Source organism: Lissotriton helveticus, chromosome 2_2 (genome assembly GCF_964261635.1).
Source record: "Lissotriton helveticus chromosome 2_2, aLisHel1.1, whole genome shotgun sequence".
In the NCBI taxonomy this organism is placed as follows: domain Eukaryota; kingdom Metazoa; phylum Chordata; class Amphibia; order Caudata; family Salamandridae; genus Lissotriton; species Lissotriton helveticus.
Genome location: NC_136060.1, coordinates 2,661,351 through 2,676,941, shown reverse-complemented (window position 1 = coordinate 2,676,941; position 15,591 = coordinate 2,661,351).

Genomic DNA, 15,591 nt, shown 5'->3' with positions numbered 1-15,591 from the left:
ATAGTTCTCATATAACTATCTATCGCCACTACCCTGATCTAAAGTTGAGTCTGGTTATATTTCCTATTTGAAGTTACCCAGTTAAACTATCTTGCTGGGGTGTCTACACTATGCCTTTCCTGATTCATAGATACTACACCTGTTTTGACCAGCATTTCCGAATGTATCCTTAGTAACACATCTATATTAACTTTCTGCCCTGATAAATTGATGATTTTACCACCATTTTTTCATTGATCCCTTTGGGAAGTCTGTGTAACGCGTTCACCCTCTTGTTAGAGAGGTGCGCAGCATTTATATCATTATTGTTATAATCTTGCAGTCGGGGATGTAATGTATGCCTTTCTTTTGTCCTATTAGACATGTGCTGGACGCTGTTACAATGATGTTCGCTGTAAAGCCATTTTTTCATGTTTAGACTATCTGATTGTGCCCGATATTTGAAACACAAGTACACTGACACACCCAACGCCTTCACCCTCATTTCAGAGAAGTGCGCGTTGTTGCTGTTTTCAATTATGTACGGGGCTGAACTTTTTTAATTTACAATGAGCCACTTAGGCTTTTCACTATGGAACCTCACGCATTGCGCGGGTAGACCACGTCAGCGCGCGGCGGCTCTTAACGCTTTCAGGCGGCGGCCGAGGGTAACTGCTGATGAATCGGCTTTGGTGGACAACCCGTGACGATTTCCCGGGTGGTGTCTTTCGACAAGTAGGTCACTTCTGACGTTTATCCCCCGGCTCAACTAAGCTAGTACTTATCCTTCTAAAGCTTAGACGGCCTTATATATTACAATCGGTCTGCACTTTACTTTTCGGAATCATCAGACCGCGGCTCTTTTCTCTTACGTACGGTGTCGATGATGCCGGCTTGCGATGTGAGTAAATCACTTTGACAAACTGTTGTATTTCTCACTGGTGCCTCATTATATTCTCTGCTCCATAGCTATAAAACTTGCTCTCTGTGTATCCCATCTAGTAATTTGGTGACCTTGATGGCGGTTTCACTTATGATGGGATTCAAGCACTCCTGAACAAGATCCCACCCTAAACTTAAGTGAGTCTCCACTTCTATACCACAACGCCTATTATGCAATTAAGTTGCACGAATGGGTATTTACACTATACCCACCCTGTCCCCACAGGTTACCTTGTGTCCTTCATGCCATTTTGGAGTTGGCGGGCCCAAGTTTTCATGCGATTTTCCATGGTAAATTCATTTTGGCGCAGCAAGCGCCTCTCAGTTTTTAGTCTGTTTTGTACTCTGTTTATTACTCTGTCAATTTTAAAATATTCACAACACTTCATTATTACAGAACAACCTGCCCAACCACATCCCTCACGTCCTGATGAATACCCCGTCTTAAGGTCCCATGTTTACCTAACTTTATGTTTGGGGTCGAAACATCGACAGACACAACACCGCACCAGCTAGCGCGACCAGTATCCAGGATATTAACACAATCGCTGACAGCATGGTTTCAAACTGAATTAAGCTATGAACATTGACTGTTTGTCTTTGTAAACTGGCTCTTTGATGAGGCCAGGGTGAAATTAGTTGATGTACTTTCATGTTTTAGACTTACTTTTTAAACTGTGTTCAATCTTGCACATGCCTTTGTCTCACCTAACACTCCATCACACCCTTCCTATCCCTGGGGCACTAATGTATTTGCATTATGAGAAAGCAAGGTATGTATTCGAAGTCACATTGTGATTAAACAACAGTGTGCAAATTTGACATATATTTTTTGCATTTGTTACTATATTTGTGTTAAGCTTTGTTGTAACTAGACGCTACGTACTGGGACCACTCTCTTTATGTATCACATAGCTCCCAGGTCCCAGCGACTTTAATGGGTATACCCCCTTCTTTTATAGCAGGCCCACTAGTAGCATTTGGATTACCAGCCCTGGCACACTCAGTGCCCTTTACTAGGGACCTACTAGTAAACCAAATATACCAATCATGAATAACCAACCACAATACCAATTTTCACAGGGAGCACTTGCACGTTGGCACTGATCAGCAGTGTGAAAGTGCCCAAAGCATCTAAACCAACACAAACGAAATCCAACACAGTGTCAAAAATACAGAAGGTAGAGGCAAAAAGTCAGAGGAAACCACGCCAAGGATGCCAGGTCTAACAGGCACTGAGGAAAAACTGTTTGAATTCTATGAGTACATGAACACTAACAAATGGAACATCACATTTACACACCATCATAGTAGGACACACATCATTTGCTTAGACATGGAACTCTACATTAGAGATGGACATCTTCACAGCAAATTTTATCGACTTGTAATGCTATTTTGCATGCTGCCAGCTCTCATCCACCCCATTTTATTAGGGCCATTCCCTATGGACAATTTACCAGAGCAAGGAGGTACAGCAGTAAAGACACAGAGTTTATCTCATGTTTGACCACAATGAAATCAAGATTCAACGCGAGGGGTTACAACCCATCACACATAGGAAAAGCTGAACAGCGAGTGCTCAAATTATCAAGGAGAGAGACACTAAAGCAAAAGAGCAGAATGAACACATCCAAGCAACCAGTCAGACTAGTTACCAACTACAATGAAATAACAAACATCTGAGTAAAAAGCCTGAATAAGCATTGGAACATTCTGAGAGCAGACAAATTACTAGAGGTTTTTACTACTCATAGACCCCAAATCACATACAGAAGAGGGAGGACTCTGAGAACTATTCTTAGTCCCACCATCCGTAATGACGAAAGAGACCTGAATTGGCTTACCCAACACTCACTGGGTATCCAAAAATGTGGATCATGTGGAGTTTGTAGGTGGGCGTCGGACAATATGGCTGGTCAACCGTACAGGATTAAAGAAGATATTACAATTACTACCACACTTTTCTGATGTTGAATTGATACATGTGTTCTTGATTTCTATGAAAAGTATATACTATATCGAAAGGGGTATCTGTACTATTGTAACATGTGCACAGGCTTGCTGCAATTAGATTGAGGTGGAGTGGGTTAGATTGATTTGAGTGCGGTGGATTGGATGGGTTGGATTGGACTGGAGTGGGGTTGATTGAAATGGGGTTAGGTGCATTGATTTGGGGTGTATAGGGGTGGGGTGGATTAGATTGGTTTGGGGTGTGGTGGATTGTATTGGGGAAGAGTGGATTGGATTAGAGTATGATGGTTTAGAGTGGGGTGAAATACAGTGGAATGAAGAGGTGGGTTTGACTGGACTATAGGTGGTGGATTGAAGTGGAATTGATTGGATTGGATTGGGTTGGAATGGGGTGAATTGGACTGGAGTGGGTGGGTTGGTATGGAGTGGGTGGATTGGAGTGTGGTGGGCTTGGTGGATTGGATTGTGTATAGTGGGGGTGGATTGGAGTAGAGTTGGGTGGATTGGAGTGGGGTGGGTTAGACTAGATCGAAATGGGGTGGATTAAAGTGGGGAGGGGTGGATTGGTTTGGATTTGAGTGGGGTAGGGTGGAATGGACTGGAGTGAGGTGAGGTGGAACGGGTCAGGTGGACTGGGGTGGGGTGGAATAGAGTAGGGTGAATTGAATTGGCATGTTGTGGGGTGCATTGGAGTGGAATGGATTGGATTGAGGTGGTTTGGATTGGGGTGGGGTGAACCGGATTGTGATTAGGTGCATTGGATTGAGGTGGATTTGATTAGGGTGCTGTGGTGTGGTGGATTGGGTTAGGTGGATTGAAGTGGGATATATTGGATTTGGCTGAATTGAGGTATATTGGATTGGGGTGGGGTGGATTTAATTGGAGTGGGATGGATTGGTTTGGGGTAAGGTGTACTGGACTGAGGTGAGGTGAACTGGATTGGAGTGGAGTGGGGCAGATAGTTCTGGACTGGTCTGGGGCAGGTTGTTTTGGATTGGACTGGGGCAGATTGTTTGTAATTGGAGCGTGACTGATTGGAGTGGGGAACATTGTTTTGGATTGGAGTGGGGCTGATTTGATTGGGATGCATTGCTTTGGATTGGATTGGGGAAGATTGTTTTGGATTGGAGTGGGGCAGTTGTTTTGGACTGCACAGGACTCATATGGGTGGATCAGATTGCTTTAGATTGAGTGGAGCAGATTGTTTTGGATTGAGTGTGGCAGATAGTTTTGAATTAAAGTGGGGCAGATTGTTTAAGATTGGGGCGGGGCAGATTGTTTTGGACTTGAGTGGGGCAGATTGTAGAGGGTCAGACAGTTTTGGATTGGTGTGGCGTAAATTGTTTTGGATTGGAGTGGGGGCAGATTTTTGGACTAGCGTGGAACAGATTGTTTTAAATTGGGGCTGATTGTTTTGGATTGGAGTGGGGCAGATTGTTTTAGACGGGAGTGGGTCAGATTGGAGTGAGGCAGACTGTTTTGGAGTGGGGTAGATTGTTTTGGATTAGAGTGAGGGACATTGTTTTGAATTGGAATGGGGCGGTTTGGAGTGGGGTGAGTTTGGAGGATTAGAGTGTGGTGTACTAAAGTGCATTGATTGGAGTCGGGTGCATTAGGGGGTACTGCATGGTTATGTGGGAAATCTTTTTTTCAGAATTTACAAATAAGAAATAAAGAATGTTGCTTTGCAATAAGATAATCCTCATCTTTTAAGAACAAAGCACACAAGCAAAAACAAAAGAAAACACGATTGCAAAGTCAGAAAAGACTTGGCAAAATATCTTTCCAATTTTATTTGTCCTGCTCTACATGTTTTTGCCTGTCACATGCTTTCTGTTTGCAGGGCACTAAAGGTTAAACAGAACAAAATAGTACCTTAATCACATCAGCAGTGATGGAAGGGCACTTAATACGTTAAATCAATCAGTGCCTGGTCCCTGCTCTACAGAGAGGAATAGAAATAATGTTATGCCTGCCGTGACAAATTCTGAGTCTGTAAAGAAGACTGTCATGCAAGCCAACGAATGGCAAGCGATGGGCGTGCCTCAAGTCTTTTTTTAATACAAGAGTGTCTCACAAGCGAGACAGGTGCTGGTGCTCTCACAGGTCCAACCCCAAGAAAGATCCTCCTTTAGTCCAGAAATATGACTAGTTTCCTGAATTATCTATCCTGAAAATCTCACAAGGATCTTGCACTCCACAAAATACAGCAGTCACTGGTCTTCTACCTTGCTCCCATTTTATTTGATAATAATATTGTGAAATTTGACAGCTCGCAACTAACTGCCTTTACTTTTAAAAAAAGAAAAAAACTGCCAGATTCAGGCAAAATCTTTTCGCACCTGAATGTGCAAACAATTCCTGCCCTGATGCTGCAGTCATTTTCCTGTTAGTGTGTTGTGCCATGAGCAGTAACCTTGTTTAGCCTGCGCCATACTCTTTCTCTGTTCCCCGATTCCCAGAGTAAATCTGAAGGAATTCTGTACTACCCCAAGAAGTCCACTGTCTGAAAGGACATCAGGCTTCATCTCACTTATGAAGCACAACAATGCTGAAACTTCTCAGGTTGCGTCTGTTTCCATCCCATAGGACCTTGTCTGGCAGTTTAGTCTGGATTGCCCCTTGTGTGGCAGGCCAGGCCTGATTTGCATATTGTTGGCCTCTGTCAGTCTTGGCACAGATTGGATGAAAACTATGGGGCATATTATCAAGAACGGTGTTAAAATTATCGCCTTTTTAGTGACAGGAAAGTGCAGCTAAAGCAGCGATAATGCTCCTGATAATATGCCCTTGGGAATTCCTGTAGAAGCCCATGTTCACACCAGGACATGGGCTTCTATGGGAATTCTCTAGGGCATATTATCAAGCCCATTACCGCCGCTTTAGCTGCAGTTTCCTGCCGCTAAAGCGGCGAAACTTTTAACGGCGTTTCTTGATAATATGCCCCTAAGTGATTACCAGTGATTGAGATTATTTCAAGCATCCTGTCCACCACTCTCTGTGCTTTTCAATTGTAGGAGTATGAATATAAACCAGGAATGCCAACATAGCTTAACCCTTGATTTTACATAAAGCAGACCGTTTGGGCTACTATGAAATAGTAACTGTTAAAATGTGCTTGGCCCACGTTGTTTATTGGATCGACACATTTATGGATTTGACTTTATATTGATGTAAATCTATAATCATGTTTATCTTGTAGTACCAAGCTGCAGATCTGAACATATGTTCTTCTAAGGTATCTTCTTTCCAATTAAGTCTTGAGCGAGAGGTGGTATAAAGCAAACATTTAGAATTATGACTTTTAGTAGTGCCAGATACCCGATGCAGCGTTAGACGCTATATCTTGCACTTCATATATCACCGTCGCTTGTCAGGCATTTTAACTAATCCATAGTGATCTTACCTGGTTTCTTCTTATTTTATTGATCATGACTACTTCCTCCTAATCTCCTAGGGAGTTTACGTCCTTCAGTTTGTTATTCTTCTATAATTGTATGTATGTCATATCTGCATTATATTACTGTGCCTTTATTGGTTATTCACTCCTCCCCACTGCAAAGCACTCTGTTCGCGCTATATAAAACTTTATAAATAAATAGTTTTGTGCATCACGGACAAAAAAGCAGTACTCACTTTGTGACTTATTAGAATAAATAGGATTAAAATAAACCCAGATGATACCAAAGGAAATGGTCAGTAGACCGATTCACCTACCGCCATCAGTACATTTTTTAGCTCTACTGTGATGAGTTATGTTCTAATTTATCACCCTCAGCTCATAAACTATTAAGTTAATGGAAGATATGTGTTACCTTTTTTATGTCTACAGTTTCCTACTCAGTCAGCAATAGATCATTCCAAAACCAAAAGTTTATTTTACAATCATGCTAACATTAAAAAAACTTCTCGCTTTAATGAGTGTTCTGCTTTATGTCCTCCTGTGAAACTGTCAGCAGAAAGTGTTAAATGTAGCATAATTACAGTGGTATGCAAATCCCATATGCCCAGCATCTTGACAGAATAGAGTGAGATTACTAGATATCTTTTATAAATTTGAGCACCCCATTATTTTAAACCAAGAAATATTTAATTTAAAAAATGCAAGTTTGACAACACTCTGTCTTTCTCATTCATTAACACGCACTTTGCTTTCTCCCTTTCTGATTTATAGATCTATTATAATTTGCTATGGTTATTCTTCTCGCGGATGTCTTTAATCACTGTCACAACACAAAGCAGGTGCTCTGCTGCAAATGAAATACTTGACAGAAAAAAGGGAGAAAGAACCTGTTTTACATTCTTCGTTCTGGCAATTTTCCTTATCTACTTAGTCGGCAATGCTACTGAAAAGTCATATAAAGATGCGGAACCGCGATAGACAGGTAGAGAGAAAAGTGAGAGAGTAGTATATGTGTCATGGATTTTAACCCTTAACATAATAAACCGTAGAGTAATGTTGCCATTACAACCGTCTTGCATATTACCTTAGGCCATTGTTTACTGTGATTTACTATTTTAACGCCAGATATAGCAATTAGTGTGTGGCACCCCAGTCGAGATAATCTTAAACCGATCTAATTCTGTCTATTTATGGGTCAGGTCGATGTAGTGGTAGTCACTGCGGTAGCCATTCAAACCAATGCGGGTGCAACAGGCAATTTGATTGAAGGATACCCAAAATTAAACTGGCACGATGAATTCAATGCCCGTAATCTCACCCTTAATGAAACAGATGTAATTCCAAATGTTGTAAATCATCTTACTCATAAAATTAAATATCTCATTAACCATACCAGAAAATATAGATTGTCCCCGAGCACAGTCAAACAGTATCTTGTCAATTTCTTAAGAGAAAAGATAAACCAAATCAGATTCAATTCTGTTTCAGAGTTCATTAGATCAGTTTCTCTTTATTTTATTTTCTTTTCTCTTAATACATCCAGTGTTCTTCATCATCATAGTCCATAGAAATCACACAATCTATATTTTCTTGTATTCTCTGTTTTCAGAGGAGCTTTTGGGGACGCAGGTGGCAGTTTTTCCCATGTTCCCTTGGGCCATTGACTTGAGGAACACTGGACGACCTGTGGTTGCGCAAGGATTACCCAGCCACTAATTTGTAAAAATTCTCATTAACCATACCACTTTGTCAGAGACTATTATGAATTTAAAATCATTTATTCCCTTGAATAGGTTTTAAATAGGTATATTTAGCTTTTGGTTGTGGTTATTTTTTTGGTACATATAATGGGAGGTTATAAGCATTGCATTTGGTGTGCAAGTTATGTTCTGCATGGCTGTTCTGTGAAATATTGATTGTGGTCCTCATCATAAATTGACAATTTCAGTGGTTTTTCGTTTTTAATTTGTAACCATACCTGTACATTAAATGCATTCTTTAGGTAATATTCTGAGTTTTTAAAAGAATGCAATAGGTTGTTATAACAAAGCCAACCATCACTTAATTGTCATCTTTGTTTTTTGTGTCATTTATTTTTAATAGAAACCACATCCAAGAGGCCCATACACCCAACCTCTTGTGGGTAATCCACCCCCAATTGCGCAGGATCTTTGGCTTTGAGCAGCGGTTTGCTGCAAAACATTGCCTGTGACCATTCTTGCTTCTATCTGCTGTGGGCCACTACAGGGTCAAATTTATGGGCCAGTGTTATAACTGGATTACTGGTTGGCTGAGATATGCACCCAAGCCAGACAGGAACTACCACTCTAGTAAGGGTAACTTAAGTACACCCTAAAAGATAGCCTGTGCTCACCCTCTGGTAACTTGGCACAGAGCAGTCAGGCTTATCTAAAGAGGCAACAAGTAAAGTATTTGTGCAACACACTCAAACAGTAACACAATGAATACACCACAAAAAGACCCCCCACAGGTTTAGAAAAACAGAATATTACATTCTGACCAAACAAGACAAAACTTGCAAAAATCCAATGTATATAAGTTGCTTTATTGAATATCTAACGAATAAGCAAAATAAAAAGGACTTAGAACCAAATATCGCTTTAGGGGTTACTTGAGGTCGTGCTGGACTGTGGCAAAGTCAAAGTTCAGGCTGCCTGTGAGGGAGGGCTGCCTGCCTACTTGACCCATGCAGAACATGGTGACTAAAGTACCTTTCCTGGTCCTAGCAGTGAGATGCATCATGAGATGTGTCGATGCAGGTCCGGCAAGTCGAGGTTGCGTTGATGGCGATACATTGGTTTTCTCCATGTGCTGATGTTAATGCGTTGGTTCCGTAGAAAGATTCCAAAGTCGAGAGGTGTCAAGCAAAGCGCCGGGTTTCTCCATTCAGTCAAGGGGATATGTCAATCTGTCTTAGCTGCAGCAGTGGCAATACTCTGTCCGATGCATTGATCTCAGGAGGTAAAGTGCTGGTTCTGATGCGCACACCAAACGTAGTGAGACAGGCACAGTAACAGGGGTTAGACTTTGATATCCCTAAGTTTCAAGCAACAGGAGACTAGTCAACAAGCTCTAGGAGTGCAGTTGGTGTGAATGCAGAGTTCAACTCTCCTACAGCAAAGTCAGAGAGCTGAGGCAGCAAGGCAACAAGCAGAAAAAGCAAGCCTTCCAGATCAGCAGTACAGTTTAGTTCTTTGAGCTGCACAGCAGTTCTTCTGATTGAGTTTCAGTTACAAGTTGAGTAGTGTCTAAATTTAAGGGTTGAGAGTCCGAGCACTTATATCCAAAAATGCCTTTGATGTAGGGGGTGACTTCAAAGCTGCTCCTTGAAGTGCAAAGGTCCTCATTTCAATCAAGCTCTGCCTGCCATGCTATCTATGGGTGGTACATCAGCCCTTTGTATGGGGAGAGGGAGTGAAGTGTTAGCCCTTCCATCCATCCTGCCCAGGCAGAGCCATCAGATTGCAGATGTATGTGGATGGGTACTCATTCACACCTATCCTTCCTGTGTTTGTGGCTGTCCAGAGGAAATGGACAAAGTGTAGCTGTCACTCACCCCATATGTGTATTTGAGACAGGCTGCAAGGCAAACAGAGCAGTAAGTACAGAGAAATATCCATGTTAGAACTGGGGTTTCTGGTTGGCAGAGGAATGCACCTGGTCCAAGCAAGAACCATCCCTCTAGTGATGGTAAGCTAGCTACACACTAAAAGTTAACCTGTGCTCACCCTATGGTAGCTTCACACAGTGCTATCATGCTTTTTTAAAAAGGCAATGTGTAAAGTGTTTGTGCAACACACACACAGTAACGCAATGAAAACACCTCAAAAAGACTCCACACAGATTTAGAGAAATTGAGGATATTTGCCTCAGTACATCAATACCAAAACAGCAAAAATTCAATAAGAAGAACCAACGTTTTTAGGAAAATAATGCTAAAAGGTTAAATGTGTTCATGCTAGACCGGGCCAACAATGTTGGAGGTCAGGCATGCTACAAGACTCAAGCAGGTACCACTGACAAAGTACCTCGGATGGAGCAAAGCGTGGTCATCGAGAGTCAGATCCATCAGTTTGATTCATGCAGTCAAGTCGATGCTTTAAAGTCGAAACTCATTGTCGGGACCTCAGATTAGTGTTGCAAAGAAGTCAAACCTCACACTCATAGTCCTTGGATCTGCGCTATGCCATCATCAAGTCGCACAAAGATGTATTTTTTTCAGCACTGCATCATCGTCAAAGGGCGCTGCGTTGGATTTGATTGGCGCTGTGGTGATGATGCAGTGGTTTTGTAGCAAAAGAGTTGCAGAACCCATTTCTGAGGCCCACATTTGGAAGGGGCACCTCATGCAGGGAGAGGACTCACAGATGGCAGAGTCCAGCAGCACCAGTAGAGTTGCAAAAAGTATTTTATGACCCTGAGACATCAGAAAACATGAGGCAAGCCAGCAAGTCCTAAATGTGACTCTGGGCTCAAGTGAGATCTGTCCAGTCCTTGCCCTCATCAAGGTAGAGATCCACAAGCAGCAGGGCCGCTCAGCACAGTAGTTCGTTAGAACAGTCAATCAAGCAGAGTGGCAAACCTTGTAGCACAATAACCCTTACTCCTTACAGAGTTCTTAACAGGTCCAGTACTGTAGTGGTAGGGTCAGAGCCCCAGTACTTATACCCAAATGTGTCTTTGAAGTGGGAAGTGAATTCAAAGCAGCTCCTTGAAGTGCACAGATCCCTTTCATCCCAGCCTGTCTGCCAGGGTATCTGGCTGCATAGAGGGAATGCAAAAAGTATAGATGCCCCCAAGCCCAGACGTGTATTGGAGATAGGATGCAAGGCACATAGAGCAGTAAGAGCAGAGAAAATGGTCTACTTTCTAAAAGTGGCAATTTAAAAATAGTAACCGTTACAGAGGATTTATAATTACAAAGAGATGAAACATGATGCAGCTACTCCTTTCGATCAGGAATTACAGTTTAAAGGTGTTTTATGGAATTCTCAATGCTAACTTATGAGAGGAGTAGGCCTCACAATAGTGAAAAACAAATGTAGCTGTTTGTTACTACCAGGTCATGGAAAAATTAAATGGGCATGTCCTACCTTTAAGAAAGACATCAACCTGCCCTTAATGCTGCCTAGGGCCTAACTCAGGGGTGACGTGTATAGAATAATAAAAGGGGAGTTGAAGGCTTGGCATCTTGCTTTAAATGGTGAGTCAGAGTGACAGTAAATTGCACACAGGCCCCGCAATGGCATGCCTGAGAAAGGCTTAAAAGGCTACCTGAGTGGGTGGGCAAATCAGTGCTGAGGGCCCATTAGTAGCATTTATATTACAGACCCTGGGTATATGGCATACCACTTTACAAGGGACTTACTGGTAGCCTAAACATGCCAATCAGGTATACACAAATATTACCAGTTTTAGGGGAGAAGCATATGCATTTTGGCACTGGTTAGCATTGGTAAAGTGCTCAAAGTTTTAAGGCCAGAAAAAAGTGGAAGTAAGCAGGCAAAATGTTGGGGTAAGACCACACTAAGGAGTACAGTCATAACAGTCCACATTCTAAAAGTGGAAGTTCTAAAACAATAATATCAAATCCAACTTATCCAGTAAGGAGGATTTATGCTCACCAATCTAAAGATATAGAACACTATAGAACACAATACTTTTACACACATTCACAAAGGAGATGGGGTCCCTTGGGGACCCCTTTTCATTTGCGGTTGGGTTACCACCTACTTCAAATAGGTGGTAAAATGTGAATGTTTTACGACCACATATCGGTCGCAAACATTCATACATACTGATGCAATTCAGTATTAGAAAGGGGTGCCCTAAGCACGCTCTTTCCTAATAGCGAATCGCAAACCCATTTTGCGTTTCGGTAACATGTTACTGAATCGCAAAATAGGGTTTGCTACATCTGAAAAGCATTTTTTGCATTCACAAATGGGCCAATTCCGAGAATCAGTCCTTTTGCAAATGCTTGATACATATGGCCCTAAGTTCATATTGCATTTGCAGCATAATTCTGGGCTAATTGGAATATTTGTATACAAAGCATTTGATTACTTACATGTTTAACTTGTGATCAAGGCTCGAGTATGGGGCTGAAACAGGTTGGGAAAATGCAGTGAACATGTACATTGCCATTGGTATTGTATGAATTAAACTGAAAAAAGCAAAGGATGTTGCCTCAGCATTCTTTGAATTTTGGTATGGGCACTCTGTTCCCTCTTTTCCACTATATGCCACTCCACTCTTCTACACTCCACTATACAATATTCCACTGTGTGCTACTCTACTTTACGGTGATCTACTGTACGCCACTTCCAGTGTATGACACTCTCCTCCACTCTATATAAGTAGATTCTATAAAAAAATTACAACACTGCATGTCACTTTTCAGCAGTCTATAATACTCTATCTCCATACATTCCACTGTCCAACTTCTATACTACACTCTATACATACACTCCAATGTACATCACTATTTTCCACTATATAACACTTTTCTACATGGAACTCCACTCTACTGTACGAGCCCCCCACTCCAATTTATAACAGTGTACTACCTACACTACACAAGTACACTCCACTCCATGGCACTCTACGACACATCAATGCACTCTATCGTACTTTACTCCACACTACGTTACACCACTCCATTCTACTCCACTGTACTAGACTTTACCTCCCTATACGCTCCCATACAATAATCCAGTCTATGGAGCCCCACTGTTTCACACAACACTGTACTCTATGCAACTCCACTCTACAACACTCTACTACACTGTGTGCCACTTTCCAACACTGTACTCCTTTCTCTACTCCTTCACTTCACTGTTCAACACTGTACCATGCTGTGTGCCTCTGTACAGCACTCCACACTGAAGGACATGACCCGATTACAGCCACCCGGGTCACTCATAACCACCTCTCAGCCTTCCATACCAAATGAACAGTCAGTCTGACAGTAGTCTGACAGTAGATAATACAAACCAATAGTAGTTTATTCAAAGTACACTCAGAGCGGTGCCCTGTCTGCCCAGTCACTAGGAGTGCTGCAGAGAGGCTGACATCATCAAGCATTACGATACATCATGTACATTTTCGAAACCAACGTAAGCACGCCCACCATGGAAATTTCTAGGAAGATGCAGCTGGACCGTAAATTACAAAGAAGTTTAAATTCTGGGACGGGGCGCACACTATCTACCTGTCAATGGCATTCTGCCAGTGCCAGCTACTAGACAAGTGGGAGAAGGCCTACATCTAAAAGGAAAGGTATGTACTAATAAGAACAGTGCATTCATTAGTGTAGCAAAACTCACCTCTGAAGAAACGTAACTTAGAGAATGCCATTCCTCGGAATAGGCGAAAGATTGGTTTTGTTTATAATACAAAATGGCGCCTGTACACAAAATGGCGGCGTAAATACTAACTTACATAAAACAAGACGACCCTCCTTTTAGCATGAGCTAAGTAATTTTGTGTTATGATAAAAAGATATGCAATTCAATAAGCCATGAATAAACTGTCTTAGGGGCACTTCATATCTTCGGCTTCAGGAAGGGAAGTAGTAAGGAGGGAAGAAGTCTCAAAAATACCCTCATCTATTTGCATGAGTTTGCAAATTTCCTTCAGAATCATCCTTGTTGCATTAGTATCATACATTTATGTTTTCTTGGGGGCAGGAAGAGTGGTCCAATAAGAGCAACATAAGGGGAGGCACTGGACTAGAACACAACAGGAAATCAGGATCACAATTAAATAAATCACTTTTTCAAAAATCCAGTCTCACCCACCATTCCTTTAACATTTTCTAGGACGTCTAAAATATGTTGGGTAATGTTATTTTCTAAATTAGTGTTCCCGACTACACACTGGTCTTCTACTACAGCGTACACACCACCACTCTTAGCTAGAATGAAATCGACAGCATATCTAATTTGCTCGGAATATATCTGTATACTTTCCAATTGGGTGGTGATGCAATGCAGGGCTGCTACTGTAGAGTTACACGGTATCTGTAGCTTACATCCAAAAGATTATCTGCCACTTTCACCCTTGGCCATTGCAGTGCCAACATAGGTAATAAAGGAAGAAAGAATATACCCAAAGGTGATACGATTGCTGTAATTATTGACTGCAAATCAGTTACTCCATCGCAAAACTCTGCTGTCAATGTTCTTTTCATCCATCTTATACTAGGCTTACTGTACTTACAGGGTACGCCTAGGGGGAGCACCATTCCTAAAGCAACATCATCTGTGCCATTATGAACATTTGAGTACATACCATTGGACAAGAGATAACATTCTGGATGCTCATATAGGGGGCCTTGATAATCTACAGGGGCATATCTAGTATTCATTCCAGAGGTTTTTTGATCCTTCTTTTTCGCTAAAGAGATTGTATTCTTAAACAGAATTAATTTAGGACAGTTAACATACAAAATGCTTCAGTACTATTAATTATTGGGTAACATGCAGGTTAATATCCAGCTTTTCGAGTAACCATTAATTCTTGGTAATGCCAGCCAACTAGGGTGATATTCTGCTTTTCATATACAAGTAATCATAATACGTGGTATCATCACACCTGGGGTACCCCTTTCCTTGTGGCTTTCTGTAATACAAGGGCCAGCATATCCCATACCAAACTCACCCCTTACCTCTATGAAGTGGGCTGGGCGAGTATAAACGTAATTAACAAGTGGCAATGGGTAAGCAGTCCACAAACTCGTAACAGATTCAGTAGAATACCAAGCTTTACCTGCCCCAAAAAGTTGTTTATGCGTGTTCAAAAATATATTACTTGGGGTTGTTCTTTGTGTGCGGATTTGAGAAATAGCCTTGTTCTCAACATTTAAGGGAGCAGTTTGATCTTTTTCAAGGACCCAGAACACCCCACCTAAAACCAATAGCAGTAAAATCACAGAAATAATACATAGCATTTGTCTCTTGGTTACCAAAATACATACGTAAAAACAGGGGAGATCACTGGCTGCTCTACATCAGCAAGCATTCTGCCAAAGGGATGCATAGCAAATAGTAATACACAAGTTCCCAGTGTCCGTCAGAGCCTCACTGGTACAGGTTCCTATTGTCCTTCAAAAAGATGGCACTCTTGAGCACCGGCAAAGGAGCTTGCTCTGTCCTAAGCTTGGTTTCCCACATCGATCAGGATAATGTACCCCCAAAGGGATACCACCAACAGATCCTGTCTAAGTATGGGTGAATTTTGCGGATCTGCAGTCCGCCAAATCGCAAAAA